Source organism: Ceratotherium simum, chromosome 12 (assembly GCF_057802395.1).
Source record: "Ceratotherium simum simum isolate JZ-2026a chromosome 12, ASM5780239v1, whole genome shotgun sequence".
NCBI classification, from domain to species: domain Eukaryota; kingdom Metazoa; phylum Chordata; class Mammalia; order Perissodactyla; family Rhinocerotidae; genus Ceratotherium; species Ceratotherium simum.
The window spans coordinates 39,145,263-39,172,269 of record NC_141911.1 but is presented as its reverse complement, the minus strand read 5'-3'; positions in this window follow the sequence as shown (position 1 = coordinate 39,172,269).

Genomic DNA, 27,007 nt, shown 5'->3' with positions numbered 1-27,007 from the left:
TACAAGAGGGAGCAGTGGGGACAGGGTGACAGAGAGGACACGTCCTGTCTAAAGGGAGTAGCTGCTTCTCAGCACAGCTAATTGTCATCATGATGCACTGTGAGGTGAATGTTGCCAGATTTTCTGATATTTTAAGAGGAGCCAAAGACATACATATAATTTTTAATGTGAAATTTTCTGATTTTTAAATGTTGATTTCAAATTTCAAAATTTTACAACACCATTTGGAACCAACAAAACATGGCTAGAGCCCATGGCCTACCAGTTTGTGATGACTAATTTAGACAGTGTTTTTCACCAACCGCCCCCCCACCTTTGCCCACCCCCCCAAGCCCCAAGCAGCAGTAGCAGCAGCAGCAGCAGCAAAATCCTTTGTTCGGCCAAAATTAAACTCAGAAACCCAATCTGTAGAGTGGATGTATCTGGAGAACTGCTCTGATTGAAGAAGAGTGAGGGTCTGCACCATAAAATTCAGCTCTTTTCACTCTTCTCGCAGGACTCAAGAAGCACAGTTTGAAAACCAAGAAATGAGTGGAAACCTCTCCTTCTGTAGGTGAGGCTTCTGACCAGGAGAAAGACCAGTCAGAGGCTGAAGTCAGGGTCCAGTTCCCCTTCTGGAGTATCAGCATTCTGTGCAAAGAGTGCTCATCAAATGCGCTGACCGAAAATGCCCATTAAAGTTCCCTGTTTATTTAGGGATTCACTGGGGTCTCTGTTAGACGTTGTTTTGGTTGTCAAGGTCATCACCACCTTCACCATCACAAAATGTGCCCTGAAAAGACTCTTGTGTATGACACCCTGCTGGTAAGAGGTGAAGCAAATGGTGCAGATGCTGCCTTCTCCACCTTCTAGGATGTGCATTTCCATCTCGGCAAGCTCAGAGAGAAACACCCCGGTGTCGTCCTCCAAAGAAGTTAAATTAATAGATTAGGAGCAGTAACATCACAGGGAGCACTGGTACAGGTGTTCTTTGTGTAGTGGGAGAGGGGAAGTGTGAGTGACATGACAGACTCTGTGGCAGGGTGGTAGGACTTACGTGGACTCATTGGTATACGAGAGTTTGAATAATTTAATAAGCATCATTACTTTGCAAAGAATTCCATGTATCTGCACCCAGACTTTTCAGGTCTGGAGATATATATATACATATATATAATTTTTATATAATATATACATATTTGCATAAATATATAATTATATATATTTACTATATAATTTTTCCAGTGAATTTTATTTTAAAATAAAACATACACAAGTTATTATTTTTTTGAGGAAGATTTGCCCTGAGCTAACATCCACTGCTAATCTTCCTCTTTTTTGTATGTGAGCCACCACCGAGTGGTATGGGTCTGCACCCTGGAACCAAACCTGGGCTGCCAATGCAAAGCATGCCAAACTTGACCACTAGGCCACCGGGGCTGGTTCCACAAGTCATTTTTTTAAATTCAAATATGAATATGTGCAAAAAAAACAACTCATTCATCATCTAATCAGCGGTCAGTCAATTACGGCCTTAGACATAAAGTACTATTATTAGTCTCATGAGAAAATTGCGGCTCAGATTACATGATTTGATGGCAGAGTAAAATTCAACCCCATGTGTTTCTCCCCTGAAGACCCTGCTCTGATTCAGAGCATCTCACCTTTGTTTACACCACTTGCAGAGGATGTCTGAGCCTCTTATTTACCTCTAACTTCCTTATTCTTCCATCCCTCTATTTCTCTGTTGCCTATTTCTTAAAATTTTCACCCTGAAGGATACAGACATCCTCTGCAAGTGGTGTAAACAAAGGAGAGATGCTCTGAATCAGAGCAGGGTCTTCAGGGGAGAAACACATGGGGTTGAATTTTACTCTGCCATCAAATCATGTAATCTGAGCCGCAATTTTCTCATGAGACTAATAATAGTACTTTATGTCTAAGGATTATTAAAAATAGTCTACGTGAAAAATTCATACAGGCTTGACTCATATTTATAGCACCTACAAGGACAAGGGGGGACCATCAATGGAGTAGGGCTAACTTTCTCTGATGCCTAAAATCAGGGGGCTGCCTCCTCCTCGGTGTTGGCCCACCCACTCCTTCACTGTAAGCATTCTCACCACTGACCAGCAGGCTCCCTTGGCCTGGGCTCATAAGGCGTCCATAGCATAGGAGTTGCTCAAAGGGGAAGGGTACTTCTTGCGATGTGCTTTACCCAGACATTCCTGAAAGTCAAATAGCGTGCCTTTAGGATGGCCTGGGCTACTCGCTGCCCTCAGGATCTGAAGTGGGGGTGGCTGTCCCCTTTCCTGCCTTAATTATTATTTTCTTCCCCAAAACTGACTATAGTGGGTCAAGTCAGACCTGCCCGAGGCTGTCCGTGCATTTAGACTTCTTCTGACCAATGTTCTTCATCTTTAAAATGTACCAGTTCTGGGGGCCGGCCTGGTGGTGCAGCGGTTAAGTGTGCGCGCTCTGCTTCTGCGGCCCGGGATTCTCAGGTTCGGATCCTGGTGCGCACTGACACACCGCTTGTCGAGCCATGCTGTGGTGGAGTACCATGTAAAGTAGAGGAAGATGGGCATGGATGTTAGCCCAGGGCCAGTCTTCCTCAGCAAAAAAAAAAAAGGAGGATTGGCATCAGATGTTAGCTCAGGGCTAATCATCCTCACACACAAACACAAAATTAAAATGTAACAGTTCTGTAATTTTTTTTTTAAATTTAGGGTCTCTCATCCCTCCTATCCAACACCAACACTACCAAGCAGGACTGTTGCATAACACAGAGAGAAAGAGAATACGTTCACTCCATTTGTGGGCAACTATATTCCTCTCCTGCTCTTATAGATCCTTCCTCGCCTCCTTTAAGGTAAACAAAGGCCAAAAGTGAGTGGGAAAATGCCCAAAGGGAAGAATAAAGCCACTATGACAGTCAAAAGCGGGCTCACCATTATAACCTCAGGGACCCCCCTTCCTGCCTGCCATCACACATGCACACTCCTTTTTTAACCAGTATCTCAGTTAGCAGAGAACTAAACACTTCGGGAAAGTACTAACATTTCTTTAGGAAGTAGTAGTCAATGCTCTTCACAAACTAGAGAAGTTCTAGCTGTCTCTTGAATTGGTAATACATTGTATTGGCAAAGATGAGATCGCACAATCCAGACAACCTCACTGTGACCACAGAAAATCTTCTACCACTCTGTTCAATGGTCAGAAACTGAAGAAGTAGTGTCGGTATTTTACCAACTTCAGAGCGATTGCTGAGAGCACCAGCCAAGTTTTTGAAACAAAGAGGAGATGGCCATGCACTTGCAAAGCAACTACAACTCAATCTAAATATTCCAACAGTTGGTTTAATTGCTAACAGGAGAAAGCTGCCTGTTTCCGTGTGGAGTCCAGAAAGTGAGTGGAAAGGTTACATTTTCATAAAGATGTGTATAGGGATGCAAAACCAGTCCTTGCTTGCTTAAGAAGAGACAGCAGCCCTGTGTGTGCACGTACTTTCAAGTGCAAGCATGGAGACCAGTGATTGAGTTTGTCCCAAAATGACTGCCTTAATGAAGCCACTCTTGGGTCTACATGAGGGAACAGCCACCAATCTTTAGGGAGATTCTTTTGTTGTCCTCATCTACCATGTCCCAACTCTATTTACCTAATATATTTCCCAGTGAAACGATTAGTTAATGCATTCACATGTGAAACTAATTATGATAGAATTAAAGCTTCGCCTGCTCCTCTCTGCAAACTGAATTACTGAGACAGACTGAATTCTAAAAAATCTCTTCTTGAGTCACTCAGGGGGAACATGAATCACGCGTGTTGTGAAGCTTGAGCGTCTCGGTCTTCTTATGTCGCACCAGTGCCGGGAGTTACATGTTCCTGGAGGAGTGGGTGAACCTGCATGACAGAAATCAGAAAATGGGAGTGGGAACCTCAGCTGGATCTTTAAAACAGACCCCAGGGAGCACAGAACTCAAAATAATGACACAATTGGTCTTGTAGCTGAGATTTAGACAGTCTAAGGCAACCATTTGTAAACTTGTTTAGTGATGACTCCCTTGAGAAATTGTAATGTCTGTCACGTCTTGGGCATTTTGTAGGTTCCAAATCATAAAATAGGATGTCCAGAATATTCTGAATGGCTGTATTTACATCATCCGTTTTAACTGACATGTCAACATACACGTTGCTGGAGAAGTCGCTTTGGAAACTATTGCTCTGAATACAAATTAATGATGGACTGCACCAACCCAATAGGATGGTGTGCTGGAAAATCTCAAATACTTTTTTCAAAAACTATATATGAATTGTATGTGTGTGAGTGTGCTTGTGTGCTAGTGAGTATTAATAAACTGGTACTGGGCAACACAATTAAAACTCACTTCATTGGAAGCACACATTACATTAGGATTTTTTTCCAAATGGTGTTTCAGAACAGGATGCTTTTGTCTAAAATACAGTGAAACGGGCAACAGTGTGAATTCTAAAGCCCTTCACTCCTTTCTTGTACCTAGTAGATTAGAGGCACTGTGGGAGACACAAAATAATCAACCCCAGACCCCACCTTCAGGATATTTACAGCCTATTAAGAAATAGTATGTTTTCCCTGTAACAGAGAGAATTAAAATACAGCCAGTTCCTCCATTTGTTGTCAAAAATAGAAAGAACACCATACTCTGCTGGAACATATTATTATTTGCTTAAAAAAACATATAAACAGATGCCAGCATAATAAACTTAAAGTACCATGGAATTGGAAGTCCCTTGTTTATACCGACCAATACACTGAGTCAAAGCAAGTTTGAATGTCTTGCCCAGGGTCACAGAGCTATTTAATGGCTCAGATGGCACCAGAAACCAGTTTTTTGACAATCAGATGGAGACTTATATGCACTCTGAGAGTACCAGACTAGGTTTTGGTCTGGATCTAAGAATCTATGACCCTTTGAGGACTCTGTGACCATGCTGCCACATCCCTGTCATTCCTTTTAATGAATAAAATCACTCAATTGAACAAAAATAATTGTTTCATTAAGATGGAGAAAATGCCACATTTAATTACTAAAAATGATATAATGCCTCATTCACTTTAGGGAAACTTTTGTATTTACAAATTTATTACAGAGATTTTTTTTTTGAGAATTGCCAAACAAGGTAGCAACTAGTCCATTATTGCATAATGTTTGATTACCTATAAACTTTTTTTTTTTTTTAAAGATTTTATTTTTTTATTTTTTTTTATTTTTTCCCCCCAAAGCCCCAGTAGATAGTTGTATGTCATAGCTGCACATCCTTCTAGTTGCTGTATGTGGGACTCGGCCTCAGGATGGACGGAGAAGTGGTGCCTCGATGCGCACCCGGGATCCGAACCCGGGCCACCCAGGGCAGTTTCTACTCTGCCATTTTGTTGTTTCTAGAACATATTTCCTTTTATTTGAAATGACATTTTAAACTGAGCATTTGATGTCAACATCGTCACTCACTAAAAAAGTGCTCTCTAAGCGCTTCCTGAAGAATGCAAGACAGAACGAACCTTTTCAAATCAGTGCATGAGGCTGTGTTAGCATTTGCTGTGTCCAGCCTTCAGCTCGGCTTGTGAGGTGAAAAAAGAAAGTTTGTGCCTGTTTTTATTGCATGTGGCCAGTGCCTTTGTATCAACTTGCTTCCCAGCCCCTGCTTACTCAGTCTTGGGAAGTCAGTAATTGTATTGGAAGACAGCGGTAATAGTGATAAAATGCGACATTTGTATAGATAGTACTCTGAAACCTTGTTTCAATGCACTTTCCTACACAGTATCTCAATAACCCTAAGGGAGACAGAAAAAATATATTATTATGAGAAAACTGAGGCTCAGAACATTTAAGTGACCTGCCTGAAATTTGACAGAGGTCAGACCCTGGACTAAAATCCAGGTCATCGGAAGCTGGATCTGGCGCCATTCCTCCATGACAAGGAAGGGCATGTAAATAGATTACTCCGTTTCAAGCCTCCTTAGGCATGGGAAATATTTCTGCACCTGTCCTCCTGATGATCCCAGGAGTGGATCTCTGGCTGGTGGGTATCCCCGTCTGCAAACATCTTACCTGACATTGGTCATGGCTACGTCTTACCCTCAACGTTTATGTACGGCTCTGTGCTTTGGTCTGTTTTGTTGGCACTTTGATATGTCAATCATAGGCTACCTTACACTCCCAATTTTAATTTTTAGATAAATTGGAGGAAATGGTTGGAAAACTTTGGACTGCAAGACTTTGAGCCTAACCCTTCATTCTTTTTTTCTTTTTTCTGCTGAGGAAGATTTGTCCTGAGCTAACGTCTGTTGTCAATCTTCCTCTTTTTGCTTGAGGAAGATTTGCCCTGAACTAACATCTGTGCCCATCTTCCTCTATTTTGTATGTGGGTCACCACCACAGCATGGCCACTGATGAATGGTGTAGGTCCACGCCCGGGAACCAAGGCCGGACCAGCAAAGTGAGGCATGCCAAACTTAACCACTAGGCCGTGAGGCCAACTCCCTGACCCTTCATTCTTAGTCCCAAGCTATGCCTACATTTCTAAAAAGATATCATTGGAATATGAAAATAATATCATTAGCATTTATTGGGCACCTAAAGTGCTAGGCATTATGCTAAGAACATCGAATGTTCTCAATATCCTAATGAGATGGAGACCTCAGGCATTTAAACCCAGACAGTCTAACCCTAGAACTCACACTCTGGGATGTGAAGGCACCATTGTCTCCCACAATACTATACTTGCGACTTTTCTGTAACACAACATTTAGAAATCTCTTCAAAATTATGGGATTCTGGGTTTTCTTCCTTTGCTGTGGCATCAACACAAACTAAGAAGATACCTAATGAACAGCTGCAATTGATATTTTCATGTTAATTGCGGATTAAATATCAAAGAAATTTTTCTATTTAGCATGATTTATGGTGTCCTAACTCGTCCAGTAGTTCATTTCAAACAGATTTTTTAAATAGTGGGAGAAAACAGTACCATAGTAGCTTCTTAAAGGATATGTGGGAAATTAACCACAAATATTAAAAAGATCACTCACCCACTGTTAGCATTCATTTTTAACCCCCAAACAACAGCAACATGAGCAAATGGGACTATTATTTCTCTTTTATCTTTGCTATACTTTCCTCTCTGAAAAATAAGCCCATTAATAAGGAGGTATGAAAAGAAAATTTAGGTGTCTCAAGACAAATTATGCTAAAAGTTTTTTCCAAGAAGTAATTTTATCAGGACAAGTTTGCATATAAAAAAATAACTACCAATGAACATAGCATAGCCATTAGGCATGTTTTTATTATGCAATAATTTATCCATAGACAGTTTATATTTCACATCCATATTACAGTATTTCTTCCCTGTCACTGGGAGTACTCAAGCAGAGTTGAATGAATACTCATCAATCTGGAAAGTTCCAGAAGGGATTTTGCAGAGGGTAGGAAATTGAGTTAGGGTGGACAAAAAGATCTCTTCTAATTTGGAGATTCTATAATTTCCAACTTAGACAACTAAAATAAGGTCAATATTCTCATGGACTTCATTTCATAATGAAATAAAAGGCCCTAGTAGTGGTAAGCAGTAGAGAGCCCTCCTGGGCTCTGGAGCCAGCCTGCCTGGTTTTGCCATTTGACTCCACCACTTACTAGCTGTGTGACCTGGGCAAGTGACTTCCCGTGTCTGTACCTCAGTTTTTCATCTGTAAAATAGGGATAATAATAGTTCCTATCTCATACAGTTACTGTGAGTGCATGTATATAAAGTGATTAGAATGGTCCCTGGTACGTGGTAAACATTCTATAACCTTAGCTATGCTATTATTTTCTCAGAACTGTGGGGCTAGATTGTTCATTTCCAATTAAGAGTCTTATCTGGTCCCCCTCATTGTCTCCAGCGTGAAGCAAAATGTGGTCTATTCTGAGTTTAATTAAGGTGGGGTTAGGACTCATATCTTGCCTGAAGTAAAGAAAACACGGACGAGAAGGAGAGAGGTAAAATGAGGGATTTTATTTAAAGAGAACAGAGAAATGTCTGATGTTCAGGGAGAGAAATGAAAATTCCATGAGCCTAGCGATGTTGGGAATGACAGTATAATATCAGGAGGGAGAAAGCTCATAATACTTACTCGCATCACACACACACACACACACACACACACGCATTAACAAACAAATTTGGGAATTACTGGTCTCTCAGTGTCTTAAGGTTTCCACTGTAGCACAAGTTTTCAGTTCGAATATTGACCTCTGGCTTCAGTTTGGCAGTTCAAGGCCACAGATTCGCCCTGAGCCCTGCTAAGGTAGAAAGCACAAGTATGAAGCACTATGGAAGCAAAGACGATGCTGCCCTGAGGTGCTCAGTCTAGGAGGGGAAGCCAGAAGGCAAACACCCACGGTTCTCATTCAGTGTGGGAGAGCTATGATCAGCCTCTGTGTAGGACACCATGGGACGGGGAAGACTTTCAGGAGGAGGTGAAAGCTTCGTTAGACTTGAAGCAGCTATTAGACCGATGAAGCAAGTAAGCCATACAAAACAAAACAATAGCCCCAAGAAAATTAGACTTATGAAGTTTTAATTCCCTCCATCAACTTTGAAATTTGACAGACCTCGTTCTGCTACTTATTAGTTATGTGATTTTGGGCAAGTTGTCTAAACTCTCTGCACTTCAGTTTAGACATCTCTGAGATGGAGTCTCCAGCTCATTAGGTTGTTCTAAGAATTAGGGAGACAATGTATGAAAGGCTGGTATCCCTGTGCCTTATTTGTTTATTTATTTTTGGTGAGGAGGACTGTCCCTGAGCTGACATCTGTGCTAGTCTTCCTCTATTGTGTATGTGGGAGGCTGCCACAGCATGGCTTGATGAGTGGTGTGTAGGTCCACATCTGAGATCCAAACCCGCCAATGCTGGGCCACCGAAGTGGAGGGCGAGAACTTAACCACTACGCCACCGGGCCGGCCCCTCCCTGTGCCTCATTTTGAACACTGGTGGCATTAAATCAGTCATATTAAAATATAATAAAAGAGGAAGTAATGATTGTTGAATTCAGAGTAGGAAGTAACGTCAAGCAAAGCCAAAAGTAGCGCAATAAGCTCGGCGTTAAGACTCATGTGTTTTCCTGCCGGAGCCACTAGTTCGGAGCCTGGGTAGAGGGAGCTGGCTGAAGTCCGCCACATTCCATCTAATGAAACGCCTATGGGGGGCGAGGGGAAGGCTTTCAGCAACTCACCTTGTCTACTGCCCTCCCGTTGTACCACAAAGCTCCAGCCTAAACTGAAAATTTAGAACAATCATCAGGATCTACTGTCTCAATGACTATGACACTTAAATTGTCCACAAAAGTTTAATGCAAAGTATTAATCTATTTCATTAGCACCATCTGTTATTCCACCTAAACATCAAGAGAAAGCCAAACAGGGGCCTGGAAATTGGTTTATAATAATAGCTACCATTTATCAGAGGCCTGCTATGACTTGGGCACTCTCCATATGCTGTTTCTAATGCACCTTGCAACTTACAAGAAGCTTCTGTTCTCGTTTCCAAATGAAGACTCTAAGGCACAATTGGTGACTTAACAAAGGTCACATTGCTTCTACGTGGGAAGCCACCGGAAGTCAGAGCTGTCTGGCTACAGAGCTGCTGTCTCCATCAAGAGGCTAGTACACTTCTTACTCTGTGATCGGGAATAGGAGGTGCCATGTGTGGTCAAGGAGCTCCCACGTCCCCAGGAGTCTAGGGAAGGCCATTCTTCATCTTTCTGCCTCTGTGATTTTGCCACCACAATGTTGTAATAATATTGTGAACCGTCCTGGTAAGTCAGAAATTTTTGCAGAAAAGAGAAGAGAAAGGATCATCCAGACCGAGAGAGGAAAGACTAAATTGGAATTCTCCAGGAGGTGAGTGGAGTTAAGAACTTGATCCTGGATGGGGCTGTCACAACCCAACAGTGCACTTAGTCATGTTAGATCTCTGCTTTGCAAATGACCCAAGATGCAGATGCAGTCTCTTTGAAAAAAGAGGGAGTTCTCTGGTTGTGAGGCAGTGTATTTACTTCTTAGGTGGAGTGGAATGGTTTTTTTTGAAAGTGAATTTTAAAAATCAGAGACCTTAGTTCAAATCCTGTCTCTGCCACTTAATTGTGTGATATACCCTTCTAAGCCTCACCTACTCATCTGCTAAGTGAAATTAATAGTATTTACTTCACTTTTCTTATCTCTAAAATGGTGATAATAATACCTCCCTCCCAGGATAGTTGTGAGGATTAAATGAGAATGAAGCTTGGCAGGTAGACGAATGTTCCCCAAAATTATCTATTATTTTTGTTTTCATTAGCTATATTACAGCATTCTTATATAAAGTGCCTGGATGTAGTAGATGATCAATAGATGGCAGCCATTGTTACTAACAGGCAACATTTTTGTATTGGTGCTGGCCTACTGGTGGAATTTAGTGGGTGGAATGAGGAGAAATCCTAAGTCCATGTGCAAACATAGAAACAAAAACAGCAATAAAATGCAGAACTGGAAGGAAAAGAATCCTAGCTGGAGTCAACCAACTTGTTACCAGAATCCAGTAATCAGAAATCTCTACACTGTAAATTTGGCCTTGAGAGATTTTTTAAATTGCATCGTTTACTGTTTTCTTTTGTTTTTACCGAAGTCTACTTGAAGATTCCAGTCTTCAGTGGGCCAAGGGAGAAAGGGAAAAGGATTTAAATTTCTATTCATTTAGTTAGTCTTGCTTTGTGAGAGAAAAGAACCGTTCTGTCCGGGGGCAGATTCTTAACTCCACTCACCTCAGAAGAATTCCACTCAGTCTTTTCCTCTGCCTCTTTGGGTGGTGCTTTGTCGATGTCCATATTAGAGGGAAATGGGAACCATATGCCCCAGGGGTGATGAGGACAGAATGTAAAGCACTCTATAGAAAGAGGAAGATTCAGGGGAGAGAGTCAGAGGCTCCTTGTACAGTTATCCTCCCCTCCCCTTGGACTGGTTTGTCCCTAAATGCTACCTGTTTGTTCTCTTGGCAGTTTTTTTTTTGCCGTACCATGGATCTTGGTGGAGCTCAAGTCATTATATGGCCAAACACCCAACAACTGCTGTCTGGTGAGATGGCCAGAGCCAAGGAGGGTCAGCTGGAGGAAGGGTGTGAGGGTTCCTGAAACACCACATCCCCAGGCTTAGGCAGAGCAGCCTGGGCAGCCAGCAAGCATCACATCCCTGAAAGTGTGATCGTCTGCAAGGAATGCTGCCACATCGTGGGTCACCTGACCTATGAGCAGAGACCAAGAGGGAATGCCGACTTGCAGGCGGACATGGGAATACTCTGGAGCTGTGGCAAGCCAATATGGAAATAGTTCTCAGGAAGTGAAGCTCACAATTTCTCTCTATATCTATCTATCTATCTTCTACCTATCACCTACCTACCTACCTACCTACCTATTTATGTGTGTGTGTATTTGGGGGTAGAATGGTCTAAGGTAGGTTTGCAGACACTGCTATTTTTAAACCTACCTAGACTTTGTGCCTCTTATTCTAGGGGTGGAGACAGAATTAATCCTCAGGGAGACCATCCATTTGTTTGGGAAAACACTGCAATAGGTTTTTTGGTAAAACAAAGATAGGGCCATGCTTCTATTCCGGAAGACACAGATTAAGTCAGAGAAAAGCTAAACTGCTCTCTAGAGATTTTTTTTTCCCCTAATAGGTTTTTTATGGCTTCCTCAGGGGAGAGTGGAGATAAACAAGGAGATTCCATGAGAAGAAGTAGACGTTAGCCTTACAGTGGCAGGCAGGAGTTTCCAAACAGAGTTTAATTGTAAGGGATTCCTTTGACAGGGCTATGACCAATGGGCTTTAGGAGCAATTATATCAAGTTTTTAATTTCTCTTTTCTGTGTTGTGACTCCTCTTTACTTCCACACTTCCAACATCCTTCATTGTCTACAGACCTATAATTAAAACGCCAGCATGCCTTGTGGGGGGAGGCGGGAGCAATTACAAAGGCAAATATCAAAGCAAAAGTCTTTATAGAAAAAGAATCAATTTTCTTTGTATTTTATATTGTCAAAAATATCTTTGGGGTATGATTGGGGAATGGATTTTCAGGTGCTAGGTCAAGGAGGGGGACAACACACATGTAAACTAAAGAGACTGTGTCTTTATCTTGGTGGGGGGTGGCCTTCCAGGGCTTTCTCTAGGTCCTACGCAAAGAGTTAATCAAACCAATCTAACATTCACCAGGGAATTGCTAAGATTAATGACAAAATTAGCTATTGGAAGCATAAAATGGTTTAGTATCCCCATATAACTTTCTGGTTTGACTGGAGTAGAACATGGATGGATCTTAGAGAGTAGAGTAGGTTATTGTCAGCTCAGTCAGATGATGACTCTAATTGCAGCTTCTACTCCAGACGTGGCCTCGTTACTGGAGGAAATTATCAGAGCCTGTGTGTGCAGATTAGTTGAATCTGTTTTCTTTATCATATGGTTCCCATTTCCCCGTACCATAAACTTAGACAAAGCATGAGCCGAGCATGAAGCATGCTCATGTTTCAGGTCTCCCACTCTGCTTACCTCCACATTTCTTTTTCCTAGAACTAATTCTCTACTCTCTCTTGGTTTCTGTTTCTGCTCGTTACTTCTACAATTGAACAACTATTTTTAATCTTCTCTGTTTATCTTAAGATTTCTGTTCACTCAGAGCTTCTACTACCATCCACTTTTTGCTTACTGCCTTCTTTTTGCGCATGTGTCTCTTGGCCTCTCCAGCCTGCTGACTCTCTCTGAATGCTTTGTATTCAATCTCTCAAGAAGAGTTTCTGGTTGGACTCTTAACTCCTATCCAAGTCCTTCATATGGCAGAGCTCTTGTGCTGGTCTCCCTCACAGGCCTCTAGCCCAGTTATAGATGGCTCACAAACACCCATCTCTGGTCCAATCAGCTTTGGCCGTGGCTGTGACATCACATGATACAAACGCAGGAAGCGATGCAAGGGATTTTTCAGAGGAGGCCATGGTTGTGGCAGGCACACTAAAACTTCTCAGAATGGGGACATCGTAGCCAGTAGGCACCTTTGCTGTCCTACTGACAATTTACTTTGCCTGTCCAGACAATTTACTTTGCTGTATTGACTAAAGGAGGACCTCAACCTTTAACACCTTAAAGATTTAATGAAAAAAATGAAAAATCTTAGTAATTTCAATTTGGCAGATGAGTTCACAAGTTTTGATTGAGAGGAAGGTACTTTGGGAGATTTCCAGTCACTAGCATCCTTTCTCTTCCCCTTTCTCTGCTTATCTAGGTAAGGTTTTCCTCTCAGAAGATACTCTTGGTTTGTGGTGGGAATATGAATAGGGTTGTGAAGAAAAAGAATACAGTGGCTCCTACCCCCACAAATAAGTCTGGTGGCCGCCATATTGTCGGAATGCTATAGAATTAGAGCTCAGTGGGATACTTTGTTAGTCCCTACTTGGGTTGGGTCTTGTGTTCAATGATCAACTTCTTGCTGGTCTTTTTTTTCTTTAAAAAAGTTCAGCTGGGGCCGGCTCCGTGGCTTAGCGGTTAAGTGTGCGCGCTCTGATGCTGGCGCCGCGGGTTCGGATCCCGGGAGCGCCCCGAGGCACCACTTCTCCGTCCAACGCGAGGCCGAGTCCCACGTACAGCAACTAGAAGGATGTGAACCTATGACATACAACTATCTACTGGGGCTTTGGGGGGAAAAAACTGAATAAATAAAATCTTTAAAAAAAAAAAAAGTTCAGCTGAACTTGGCAACTATGTGTTTGCTCATGGAAATCTGCTCATTGAAACTGTTGGCACAGTTGGTTTGATTTTTGAGTCCCTGCACTCAATCTGCAGGCCTCCCCAGCCTCTCTCTGGCGCTGACTACAGAGCCCTGCAAGGTGTGAGTGATGAAAGCATGTCATTTGGATTTTCTCTCTCTGGCTGCCTGTCACAGCGGCTGCTATCAATCCCTGGATTCATCCCTCTTGAATTCTGTGAAATTCTCTCCTTAGTCAATCAATGTGAAAAAAAGAAAACTCTTTTTTCCTGATCTAATTTTTTTGAGGGAAGGGGCTTTATTGATTGCCTTTTCAATAACAAATGGGTTTCACTGATATTTCCCATTATACCCACAAACACTCCTTACCTGTCATGATCTTGTTGCTGTCATTTCATATTAATGTTAAGAGGTTATTGAATGGAATCTTCTTTCAATCACCACTCACATTAGCACTTATTTTGTTTGCAATTTTGAAACTAAAGATCTATGGAATATAAAATATAAACTCCCCAGACAGAGGTTCTCAAACAATCATGAGTTACTGTATTTAGTACTGAACTTAAAATTCAGAGAGAAAGACTTGGTGAAGTGAAGAATACCTCAGAGACTCAGAAATCATATCTCCAAAAAGCTATCATAGGTTTTATTTTTTTGAATCAAAATGGCACCATAACAGGATTAATTCAAGTTAATATCTAAGAAAGTTTCAACCTATGCACTGTACATAGCTTCAATACACAGTTTCACTTTGCTACAAGGAACTATAAATTTTATTGGACAAGCACACAAGAAGCCTGTCATATTATTCATGACCCCTAGAAGCAGGTCATAGAACAGCAAAGTAATGTCACTAACAAGAAGCAGTTTTCTGTCATAGACAGCAATTCTTACCCTGTCATAGATTTATCTTATTTATCTTATTATTGACAGCAAATTTGGTTGGCATGGACTAGAACTAGTGCTCTATCCAGCCCCAAACCAAAGCCTGAACATCAGATAGGCTTATACCACACTCAATGTCAGTCATGTGTTTCCTCCACTCAAAGACACACCCCTCTTCTGATCTGAATGATTAAGGAGGCTGTTTAAAACACAGACATTTCTATGCTTTGTTATAGAGTGGTTGGTAAGCACTATTTTGCAATATTTTGCCATGGTCAACAATTGTATGAGGAGACAGCAACTACTTTAATGTGATTAAAGGTAGCAGCATTCACTACAACAAATGAAAGTGTAACATTGGCCACCAGTCATTTCTTTGTGGCTGGCTAACTTTCGATTTACTTTGTTCAGAAAAAAGGAATTTGCTGGGCTCACAAATGACCCCATGAAGAGTTGGCATTCTATTTTTCTAGTTCTATTATTTCTGTTGTCTTTTTAAGATATGTTGTATGATAAAGTATAACGTGACACTCAATCCTTTAAAGTCACTTGAAGGATGTGATACCGATGAGAATCTGGGGATGTATCCAGAGGCAGTAACTGGTAAAAGTTGCATGAGTAATTGGGCTCAGGCTGTGCAAATAAACAGAGAGTAGGATGTGCCCCCTCAGTGAGCAAGTGCTGGGTTGAAAGCTGCTGAGATGGGGAACCTGCACGGGGTCAGTGAAGGGACTGGTGAAGCAAAGACAGCTCCAGGAAAAATGACGCCTGACACCGAGGCCATTTGGATGATGGTGTGGTTAGGCACAGATTCCACCTCAGAACATGGGAAAAAGAAGTGAGGCCTCTTAAAAGGAAAAGCCAACTTTTCTAGCTGGCTGTCGAATATGATTTGGAAAAAGGAACAGGACCAAGAAAAGTGAGGCAATGCTCTTCCCTCTGCCTGTAATATACTGCTTATCACCATCTTTTTGTCCATTTAACTCTTCTTCCTCCTTCGGTTCCTAGTTTAAATGTCACTTCCTGTATCACTGGTAATGTTGTCCTTTTCCCTAGTACTTTTCCTTCATAGCACTTTTCACAGTTTGTAATTATATATTATTTGAGTATCGATTTGATTGATGGCTATCTCCTAACTAGATTGGGATTTCTTTATTCAATAAGTAGTTATTGAGCACTTACTATGAGTTAGGTGTACAAGGTGTTAGAGATATTTGGTGAATGAATAATATTCATTCTGATATTTGGGTGAGTGAATGATGTGAGGATTTTATTTCCAGGGACCCAGGGATATTGAAATCCTCAGAAGAAAAATGAAGAAACCAAGTATCGTGTTTTTGTAAGATGACCTGATTTCCCTGGAGAGAAGTTTTGTGTTTCAGATAGTGTAAGTCTTTCTTCAAGTGGGGTCAAAGGTAGAATCTAAGAAAGTCTTAGAAATTGTAGAACGGAAGAGTCTAGATTGGAGTGTGTGGGCCTTAAGGTCATATTTGGAGGGAACTTTGGGGAGGTTTTGACAATTCCTCCAGGTCTAAGGGATATCAAGACAATTAAAGGTCTTATTAGACAAGAAGCCACTGTATTTTTATTTAAAAATTGGTTTTCTCTGTAAGCTGGGCTAGACAAGTCAGTCTATCTTCTATTATTGTCAAGAAGTATGAAGGGCTTGCAGTCTTACTCTACTTGCAAGCTAACAACTTGGCCTGGCAGTTTCATGGATACTGGCAGAAGACGTGAGACTCTTAGGTCAGAGACAAAGAACTGTATTACTCTCAGCACAGCAATAAGCATGCACATCAGCATATTTGTGTCAATTATCCCTGCTCCCAAGTCCTATGGGAGATATACAGATCAGCCCAGATAGATGCCTGCACATGTAGTAGTTGCATTATAGGATAGGAACCCTGAGCTTAGGGAACTTGAATCTTTTATATTAAGCAGTAAGCATGCTTGATCTTTGCTCCAGAGGGAGACATTATCTTTATCGTCCAAGTCTGTAAGCAAACTTACCCTTTCCTCTGGAAGGAGACATATCTTTATCTTCTGAGACCATTTGCTATACAAACATCCTTGAAAAGGTATTCTGAAATTAAGAGAAGTTGTACCTGTTTTCAAGACAGGCAAGAATGCAACAAATCAGTAGAGAATTGCCTCTAAACAACATCCATCCCTTGTTTAATACTGTCTTGGCTTCTGGAGAATTTTCTCATCAGTATGTTACTCCATTGGTTACTCTGAGTAATCTGACTGATGGAGGCTGGGACCAAACCCAATGAATCTGTCTCACGTAGCATTTATGAGGCTACTATGAGGCTGCCACAATTAAGCCTACTATTAACAGGATTGCAAGTAGCAGGATGAGGGCAACCTACAGTACTGACCTCAACCATGCACCCCAGAGTTCTGGGCCAACCAGCTTAGCAAATCTCATAAGCCATCGAGGTCTACCTTAGAAAGCCAGATGGTTTTCTCCTTAAGTTTCTGCTTTGACCTTTCCACTTGGCCATGACATTACTCCAGGTGCAGCAGGATATATTAGTGATTGCACAGATTCCTCCTTGGCCCATGAGGAGGAAGTCTAGGGCAATTCTATCATCCATAACAAGCCTGGCCAGTGAGCTGAGCCGGGCCTACATGCCTTCCAGGGCCTGGGTCATATCATGATCACTTCAGCTAAAGGCAAGGACAAATTTTATACCACCTTTTCTAATTGGATGACTCCTATCCCCTATCATAGTGATAATTGCCTGCAAAGTGTACATGAATAATGAGATGCCTATCTGGAGAGCAACCCAGAGGAACCAAGGTAGCCTCATTTAGTCTCCACAGTCGTCTGAAGCCTACATGATCTACTCATGGTGTTTCCTTAAACACTTGAAGGTCTATTGTGACACTCCTCCCCAAAGTGCAAGTTGTCATATTTTTTGAAGAGAGGCAAGTTAATGCCTGGCTTCCACACAAAAAGTACAGTCCTGGGGGTGCATATGGTACCATGGAAAGAAAGTTTTGTTGTTTATAATTTTTGGGGATCCCCAGGTGGGACCTGTATCAGTTGGCGGGCATAGATTGACAGTGCTTCTAATGTGGCCTCCTAGCCAATTGGTAAACCTTAGAGTTCTCAGTTCAGTTCAAATAATTGAGTCTAGTCCTTGGTTTTGGAGAAAAGACATCTATACCTATATTTATATCTATAGATACACAGAAAAATAATAATGTTGAAAAATTATCCATCTAGACTTGTTTTATTAAGCATTTGGTCTAGAATATATTTGAATTCTATCAAATGCTTTTGAGCATCTAACCATATGGTTTTTCTCCTTACATACAGTAATACGAGCAATTATATTAAAGATTTCTAAATACTGAAATTTTCTTACATTCATAAACCCCATTTAGTCATGGTGTATTATTATTTCAGTATGCTGCTGGATTCTGTTTATTAATATTTATTTAGGATATTTTTATTGATATTGATAAGTGAATTTGGTCTATAATATTTTTTTAGGTGCAATCTTTGTCAGCCATTGCTAGGTTATGCTCACTTCATATAAAGAACGTGATCTATATATAGTACTTGGGATTTATTAAAGTTTTCTTCATGGCCTGCTCATAATAAGCTTAAAAAAATATTCAATAGGGATTTGGAAAGAATGTGTAATTTTGTATATTGGATAGCTTGTTAATTGTGTGTGATTTAAATTCTCTATTATGTTCCCCTCTCTGCCTCTTATCCCTATCCCCTTTGTCTTAAGATAGCCAATGTCAACAGTTTCTTGTGCATTCTTCCAGAAAAGTTATTTATGTATTTAATATCATATATGCCAATATCCTTTTAAATATATGAAAATTAAATATTTTATAATTTTGTTGTTTGGAGATGTTTTTAAAGCCACACATGTAGAAGTACCTCATTCTGGATAGTTCATTCTCTTTTTTTTTTAAAGAATGACTAAGATAGTCTTTTCTCCCATGTAGTTAGATTTATTTTGGATATATTTTGTTCTTAACATCTAGTTTTCTTGCATAATGATCATAGAATTTGGCTGTATATAATATTTGGAGTTTACTGAGATTTTCTTTATGGCCTGATACATAACAGAATTTTTAAATATTCCATGGGGATTTGGAAAGAATGTGTAGTTTTTGTCTCTTGGCTAGCTTATTAATTGTGATTCACATTCTTTATAATGCTATAGATTTTGACTACTTGACCTGCCAAGTTTTGAGAGGTATGAATCTCCCATTATGATTGTGCTTTTGACAATTCTCCTTACATTTCTGAATTTTAGGTTTTTATATATATTTTTGATCACTGTTGTTCAGTATAAAATAGTTCCTGGCTATTTTATCTTCTTTATATATTGTATTTTTTAAATCAATATAAAATATCTCACATTACACTATTGATTTCTTCATTAAAATCCATATTTTTGACAAATATTTTTTTACATGCCATTTAGTTTACATTTGGCTAATACATCTTTGCCTACTTTTTATGTCCAACCAGTGACAGTTTGCTTTAAGTATGCTTCATAGAAATAGCACGTGGCTGGATCTAACAGCTATAAGAAGTCTATAGGGTGTATAGAGGAATTTTTTGGAGTCTCCCAGATGGGAGACTAATTGAGGTCAGAACTAGTTTTTATATTTAGGCTTTAGTGCCAGATCTAAATCTTGGCCCCACCATTTACTGGCCATGTGACCTCATGCACATTATTTAACTTCTCCAAGACTCAGTTTCCTCATCTGTGAAATAGGACAATAGGCTCATATTAGTTAGTTCTCTGGATTATAAGAAAAAGGCAATTCAAATGAGGTTACACACAAAGGAAAACTTCTGTGGTATCTCATAGGAAGCAATAAAAACCAAACCATGAGGAAAGGCAGGGTTGCCCTTGGGCTTCATTCACTTTTCTTACGGTCCAGCCTCCTCCACCACTTGTCTCTTACCCTCATGTTGCTGTCTCCGGGAAGAATCTACCTCATGCTCTCTCTGTCCCAAATTCTAAAATCTCAGAGGACTCTTGACCTCTTTGGGGCTCATTTGAACATCACTAAAGTTAGGGGAGAAGTATTTCCTAAGAGAAAGGGGAGGAAACGCTGGGAGACAAAGTCAACTTGCAGGATGAAGCAAGGACCACAGATAATATCTGTAAAGCACCTCCCGCAGAGTAGGTGCTCAATAGATGCTAGACTTCACTGCTAGCGATCGTTGCTCTTCATAATCATTGTTTCATTTAGATAAGGAGTCTACCTCAGTTAAGAGGACTGTTTTCCCCTAACCTAGTCACGAAGTGGGAAATACTTCACAACATTTGCTTTCATGCTGGATGGCTATTGCTTAGCGAGGAGATGATCCTTTAAGAAACAAACCTTTTGGCTTCTCTGAACTTTAAAAACGGGGCTCTCTCAAGTTGGTTCTGAGGTTCCTGAAGGATGAAACCCCACTCTCACTAGCCTGGCCCAGTTTCTAAGAATTAAGTTATGCCAGAGATGTCCTGTTCTAAAATTCCTCCACCCTTCTCAGTCTATCTTTCCATTTGCTTAGGGCAGGTCTGATTCTGAGAGTCAGCAAGCCCATGGAGTGAAGACCCACACTGTACTGCCAGACAGGGTGTTTGTGCAGTTCTTTCTCAGCCCTGCCTAGGTCGAAGGTACAAGTCCTAATTGTCTTCCTAAAAAGGAGTGGCATCTGATACTGCTGAACATCACATGAATTGTGCGGAAGGCAGGCCTCATCATCTCATTATCTTTTGCAATGAACAGAGTTGTAACCTGGGATGTGATGGAAACAATTCATCAGAGTTTTGGGATCATAAGTATAGTTGGTTGGAGGCTTCAGCCCAAAGGGTCGACAGGACTGCAGAAGAAGCTGAGGCTAAATGTAGTGAGGGCTGAGGGCACTAAAGCCTAAATATAAAAACTAGTTCTGACCTCAAAGGCAGGGCACAGGCCCAAGGTCCAGGCAGAAGCCCACACTTTGCGTTAGCAGGTGGCAGCAGCTAAGACCCAGCCAATCAGGATCCTTACAGTAGAATTTCTGGATTTCTGGCTGGTGATCAGGGAATCCAGGGTGTGGCCAGGCAAGCAAGCAGTGGGTGCCAGGTAGGCGGGCGGGGACTCCGCATAGGCCAGTCCCAGCAGAAGGCTGGAGGGTGGGGTGCGGAGAACAGGTGGTACCCAGCCACACAAAACTTCCCCTTCTCTCACCTCTCTCGTCCATGCAGGAACCTCCTTGGTCTTCTCCACTGCTCTACCTCTGGTGCCTTGCCAGTGTGTGGCACACAGTAGGTACTTAAACATATTGTAGAATGAAAACAGATGAAGTGGGCCAGCATGGTGGAGGGTCAAGAGAGAGTGTTATGGGTTGAATTGTGTCCCCCAGAAAAGATATGTTGAAATCCTGATGCCCAGTTCCTCAGAATGTGACCTTATTTGCAGGTAGTAAAGTTAAAATGAGGTCAATAGGGTAAGCCTAATCCGATATAACGGTGTCCTTATAAAAAGGGAAAATTTGGACACTAACATAGACATGCACAGAGGATTATGTGAAGAGAGATAAGGAGAATTCCATGTGAAGATTGGAGTCATGCTGCCACAAGCCAGGAATGTCTGGGGCTACCAGACCTGGAAGAGGCAAGGAACCTGGCTCCTCTGCAGGTCTTACAGGGAACATGGCCCTGTCGATAACTTGATTTTGGACTTCTAGAGTACAGAACAGCGAGACAATAAATGTCTGTTGTTTTAAGCCACCCAATTTGTGGTACTTCGTTATGGCTGCCCTAGAACACTAATACAGAGAGGGGGCCACTCAGTGGGTCTCAGGTACAAAAGAGTCACGCCAAGTATTCCAGATGGTGTATGGTGATAAGGCTAATCACAGACCCCACCAGCTGGCGGCCTGGGCTGCTGCTGAGGAAAGAGAGGTTGAGGAAGTGCATGGCTGAAACTGCAGGTAATAAACACTGATTAATCCAATGGGGTGTGCCCGAAAAACTCTGTGCCTGACCACTAAGAACTGAGGTCAGCATTATGGAGAATGGCACCTTTGGGGAGAAAGAAATCATTTCTTACTCTGTGCAGAGTTGGTTGTTGAGTGTCTGAGAAGTCAGAATTGTGAAGGAGAATACTCAAAACTGAATGAGTAATCAATCATGTACCACTCTTATTTCAGAAGTCAAAATCATGAAAGGAAAAGCTGGGCAGGACACTATTTATGAGCAGCATTTGGAATGTCAGAAGTAATTGTGGAATTAGAATTCTAAAGGTTATTAGGCAGGATAAATTAACAAATTACATGAGGAAGACTGAGGAGGAAAATGACCTGATTCCCTCCTCTGATCTTTAATTAGCCACAAAGAAAATGCTTGAAAAATTCACATGTCACTCCCACCAAGCTGGAACTTTTCAAAGCTCCTTGTGAATAGTGCTATTTGTGTGGAGAGGTACTCAGCGACAGTCAGTTTAAAAAGTTGATTGGAATGATCAAAATTTATGTGATTTGAAGCCAAGATAAGGAAATATCCACATGTATAAGTCATTCTAATGAGCACTACTGGGAATTATGGACACACGTTTCTATGCAAGAAGCCTAGAATACATTCAACATTAGAAGACATTAGAAATAGACCATTAAACCCAAATGATTTTGCTTACCTTTCAATAAATGTAGTCCAATCAACTTACTTCTTCCTGTTCTTTCGGTACCATCTCCACAAATAGTACAAAGGGTTTTCTTCTGGCTTTTGTTTTTGAATTCAGTGCTTTTCACTAGTTTCAAGTAAATAATTGGGACCTTTTGGTAAAATAACCTTATTTCCAATAATTATAATTTAGCTGAGACTAAGAGGCTTTTGGTTTGGTTCCTACTCCCTTATCCTGATTTTATCCCTTTAAGGTTGACTTTTTTTAAATGCTATACAAAAAATAGTAGGGAGAAACTAAAAGTGAGTTAAACGTGACCACGTTTACTTTGACCACTATGTAATTCTTCATCTTGACTTTATGACTTACATATTAGAAAAACATGAAGCACTTTTACAATCAGGAAGAGAGAGATGACATAAAACTGGGCTCAGAGCAATGGCTTCTTCTATTCCCACTCTGCAGAGAAATCCACTTGTTAATAAAATGGAATCAGTTCAACAGCTAAGAGAGGCTGAACTGATGGACCCATATTCTGGTATGTTGTCAATCAATTCAAATAGTGATGCAACAACTCAAAGAGTGAGTTTTTAAAGTCTTCAAACAGGTACTTTCTTGAAGTTCGACCAGAGCTTCTTTATATTTGGCTTTGTATGTAATGCTGGGACGTATGTCTACATTGAGATACAAATTTCATTTCACCAGTTATCTGTGTAGTTGTCATTTACCAGGTTCTGCATCTTGATGACCCAGTATCTCTGTTATTAAGTTATTGAAGTCTTCAGCTTAATTTTCTCCTGTGCTGTTTATCACCAGATTGCTTGCAAGTCACCGCCATCCACAGAGGGAAATATGGGGTAGCTGTGCTAACATACATTCAGAACCCTCTCCAAAGTCTTTCTTATTCTAATATTGTCAAGTTTCTTTCTTCTGCACTAAAATTTGGTTGTTACCAAGCTGTCTTTCCAATTGAGGAACTCTTTTGTACTAAATATGCAATTGACAAGAGGATACGGGTTGATGGCTGGCCTGCTGGACCTACTTGTTGCAGAGCTGGTTGATCCCATAGGGCAGCTGAGGCATCAAGGACAAACAGGAAGAGTCATTCCCCAAGTAGGTAGCGGTTATCTGCATCTACCCACTGTGATTAACCTGGGGACCTCCCCACACTGGCTCTGATTTCTATATTTGCCCAAAGGACCCAGCTATGAAGTTACTCTAATGAAGGAACTGCTTGGGTAAAAAACTGTCCTGCACTCCAGTTGGCAGATACTAGCTATATCTTTTGAAAGTCAACAACCTTGCCCCTTCCTGCTCCCCCTCAGGCCCAGGAGCCCCTTCCTGCTCCTTCCTTGTTTTTTCAGCTATTTGGGGCATTTAAAAATAAATCCAACTCTGAGCTGCAGCAGTGACATTGATACCATCTTTTCCCTCTCCCTGGCACAGGAACTCAACACAACTGTTTTGATATTTCTGGTCTGAATCCTTCTCCTGCCCAGATCTGATGTGCATACTGGTTCTCTAGCATGTCTGCACTCATACCCATCAATTAGTATGGCAGGATGCCCACTTAAACAAGGTGTAGAGCCAATTTCAACAAGGCAACATGCCAGTCCAATCCTGGCTCAGACAGGCACAGAAGCAAGTGACACAGCATGTCCACGAAGATCCTTCCTGGTGGACAGTGTTGTCAAAGTAGGACCTGGTGTTTCACTCTAGGGAACTGTTGCCGTAGAAATCTTTAATCACCGTGCACCATTTTCACTCTACGCTTTTTCTTGTTAGAAGAGGAATTAGTATTATAGGATTCTATGGATTCGGGATTCTTCTTTTAAAATGAAAAATTCTCTTGTATAAGCAGAAGATATAAATGTAGGTGTTACAAAGCATAGAAGGGCACAATAAGAAGTATAGGGCCGTCCTTCCTCCCTGAAGCTGAGAACTGCCCTGACAGTCAGAAAAGCATGATCAAATAAAATGAAAAGACAACCTACTGAATGGGAGAAGATATTTGCAAATTATATATCTGAAAAGGGGTTAATTTCCAAAATATATAAAGAACTCACGCAACTTAATATCAAAAAAACAAATAATCTGATTAAAAAATGGGCAGAGGACCTCAATAGACATTTTTCCAAAGAAGACATACAGATGGCCAACAGGCACATGAAAAGATGCTCAGCATCACTAATCATCAGGGAAATGCAAATCAAAACCACAATGAGATATCACCTCAAGCCTGTCAGAATGGTTATTATCAAAAAGACAAAAAATAACACTGTGTTGGCAAGGATGTGGAGAAAAGGGAACCCTCATGCACTGCCAGTGGGAAAGTAAATTGGTGCAGCCACTATGGAAAACAGTAAGGAGGTTCCTCAAAAAATTAAATATCCAACTACCATACGATCCAGCAATTCCACTTTTGAGTATTTACCCAAAGAAAACAAAAATATTAATTTGGAAAGATATATGCACCCTTAAATTCATTGCAGCATCATTTACAGTAGCCAATATATGGAAGCAACCTAAGTGTCCATGGATAGATGAATGGAAAAAGAAGATATAGTATATATATATATATATATATATATATATGTAGTAAAATAATTATATATATACACAAGAAGAATATATATATGTAGAATAATAATTATATACATATACATATAGTATATATATGTAGTATAATAATTGTATATATACTACATGTTAGTATATATATACACATGTATACATGTGTATATAACTATATACTAACATGTAGTGTGTATATATATATATATATATATATATACATATACACAATGGAATATGACTTGGCAATAAAAAAGAATAAAATCTTGCCATTTGCAACAACATGGATGGACCTAGAGGGTATAATGCTAAGTGAAGTAAGTCAGAGAAAGACAAATACTGTATGATTTCTGTTATACGTGGAATCTAAAAAATGAAACAAATGAAGAAACAAAACAAAACAGAAACAGACTCACAGATATAGGAAACAAACTGGTGGTTACCAGAGAAGACGAGGTGGGGAGTTGGGCGAAATAAATGAAGTGGATTAAGAAGTACAAACTTCCAGGGGCTGGCTCCGTGGCATAGCGGTTAAGTGCATGGGCTCTGCTGCTGGCGGCCCGAGTTTGGATCCCGGGAGGGCAGCGAAGCAGTGCTTGTCAGGCCATGCTGTGGTGGCGTCCCACATAAAGTGGAGGAAGATGGGCACAGATGTTAGCTCAGGGCCAGTCTTCCTGAGCAAAAAAACAGGAGGATTGGCATGGATGTTAGCTCAGGGCTGATCTTCCTCACAAAAAAAGAAGTACAAACTTCCAGTTATACAATACATAAGCCAGAGAATGTTATGTACAGCATAGGGAATATAGTCAACAATATTGTAACAACTTTATAGGGGGACGAGATGGTAGACTTATCGTGATGATCATTTCGTAATGTTTATAACTATCAAAACACTATGTTGTACACCTGTAACTAACATAATGTTGTATGTCAATAATACTTCAATGAAAAAAAAAAAGCATGATTGCACAACAACAGCAAAGCCCTCTTCATGTGCTGATGTTGGGACCTAGAAAAGGTGGCTCTGATGGTTGTAGAGAAGAGAGAAACACTATTGCAAAAATCCCGTAGAGTTGACCTTTCCCAAGAAGGTACTCCCTGGAGCTCATGGATAAAGGCCTCAAGTGAACTAAGAGGCTAAAGGATAGAAGGAACAGGTAGGTTATAGGATGGGGATGAGAAAGGTAACCTCTCATTAGTTTATATAATGTATAAATGAAAAGGAGCTGTGAAGCTTCCCTCCGACTGCCCTCCTCAAAAAAAAGACATAAAAAAGCCTACTCATTTAAGAACTGTCCTCAAGGTGCAATGAACTTTTTCAACAGTGAGGCAAGTTCAGGTAAGTGTCGTGGAGCCATCTGAGTGCAGGAAAACAGGGTAATAATATTAATAGTGTTTTCTCTTTTAAGGGGTTAGTTTTGCTTTATATATTTTCAATTTAACTATATTTTCCCATTTTTTTCCTGAAATAAATGCACAATTGCTTTTTTCCCCCCAGTTTTTATGTTTTATTGTACTTACATTTAAATTTCACCATTAAACACTGAGCATAAGATATACTGGCCTTGTGTCCAGATATTTGAAATGTAAAGATAAATGGACAGATAGCTTTAAGGATTGTGGAATATATTAAACAATTAGAGAACCTAGGGTGGTGGTAAAGTTTTGTCTACACATATTTAAACATTTAGTGGCACAAGTAAACGCTATGGGGACATGAAGACATGTAAAACTTTGGGTTTCAATTGGAAGAAAAATCTATTCAGGACTGAACTGAGGTCCTTGGTTGCTGACAAAATCTCCCCTTGACTTCAGACTTTAGACAAACTAAAGTCTGTATACTGTATACTGTATACTGTATACTGTTTTTGTCAGTATACAAAAACAGCTGAATTGTACAAAATCCCTATTAGTCAGGAGAAACAGTCACAACAGGATAGATTAAGAAATTGACTCATACCAACTCAGATTGTGGGGGCTGGCCAGTCTGAGGTGAGCAGGGCTGGCTGGAGGCTGGAAATCCAGTTAGATGTTGCAGGTCAAGCCCAGGATCTGTAGATTAGAACAGCTGGCTGGAAAGTCAGGGTAGGGGCAGGAAGGTTAGTGCATTCCTCAAAAATC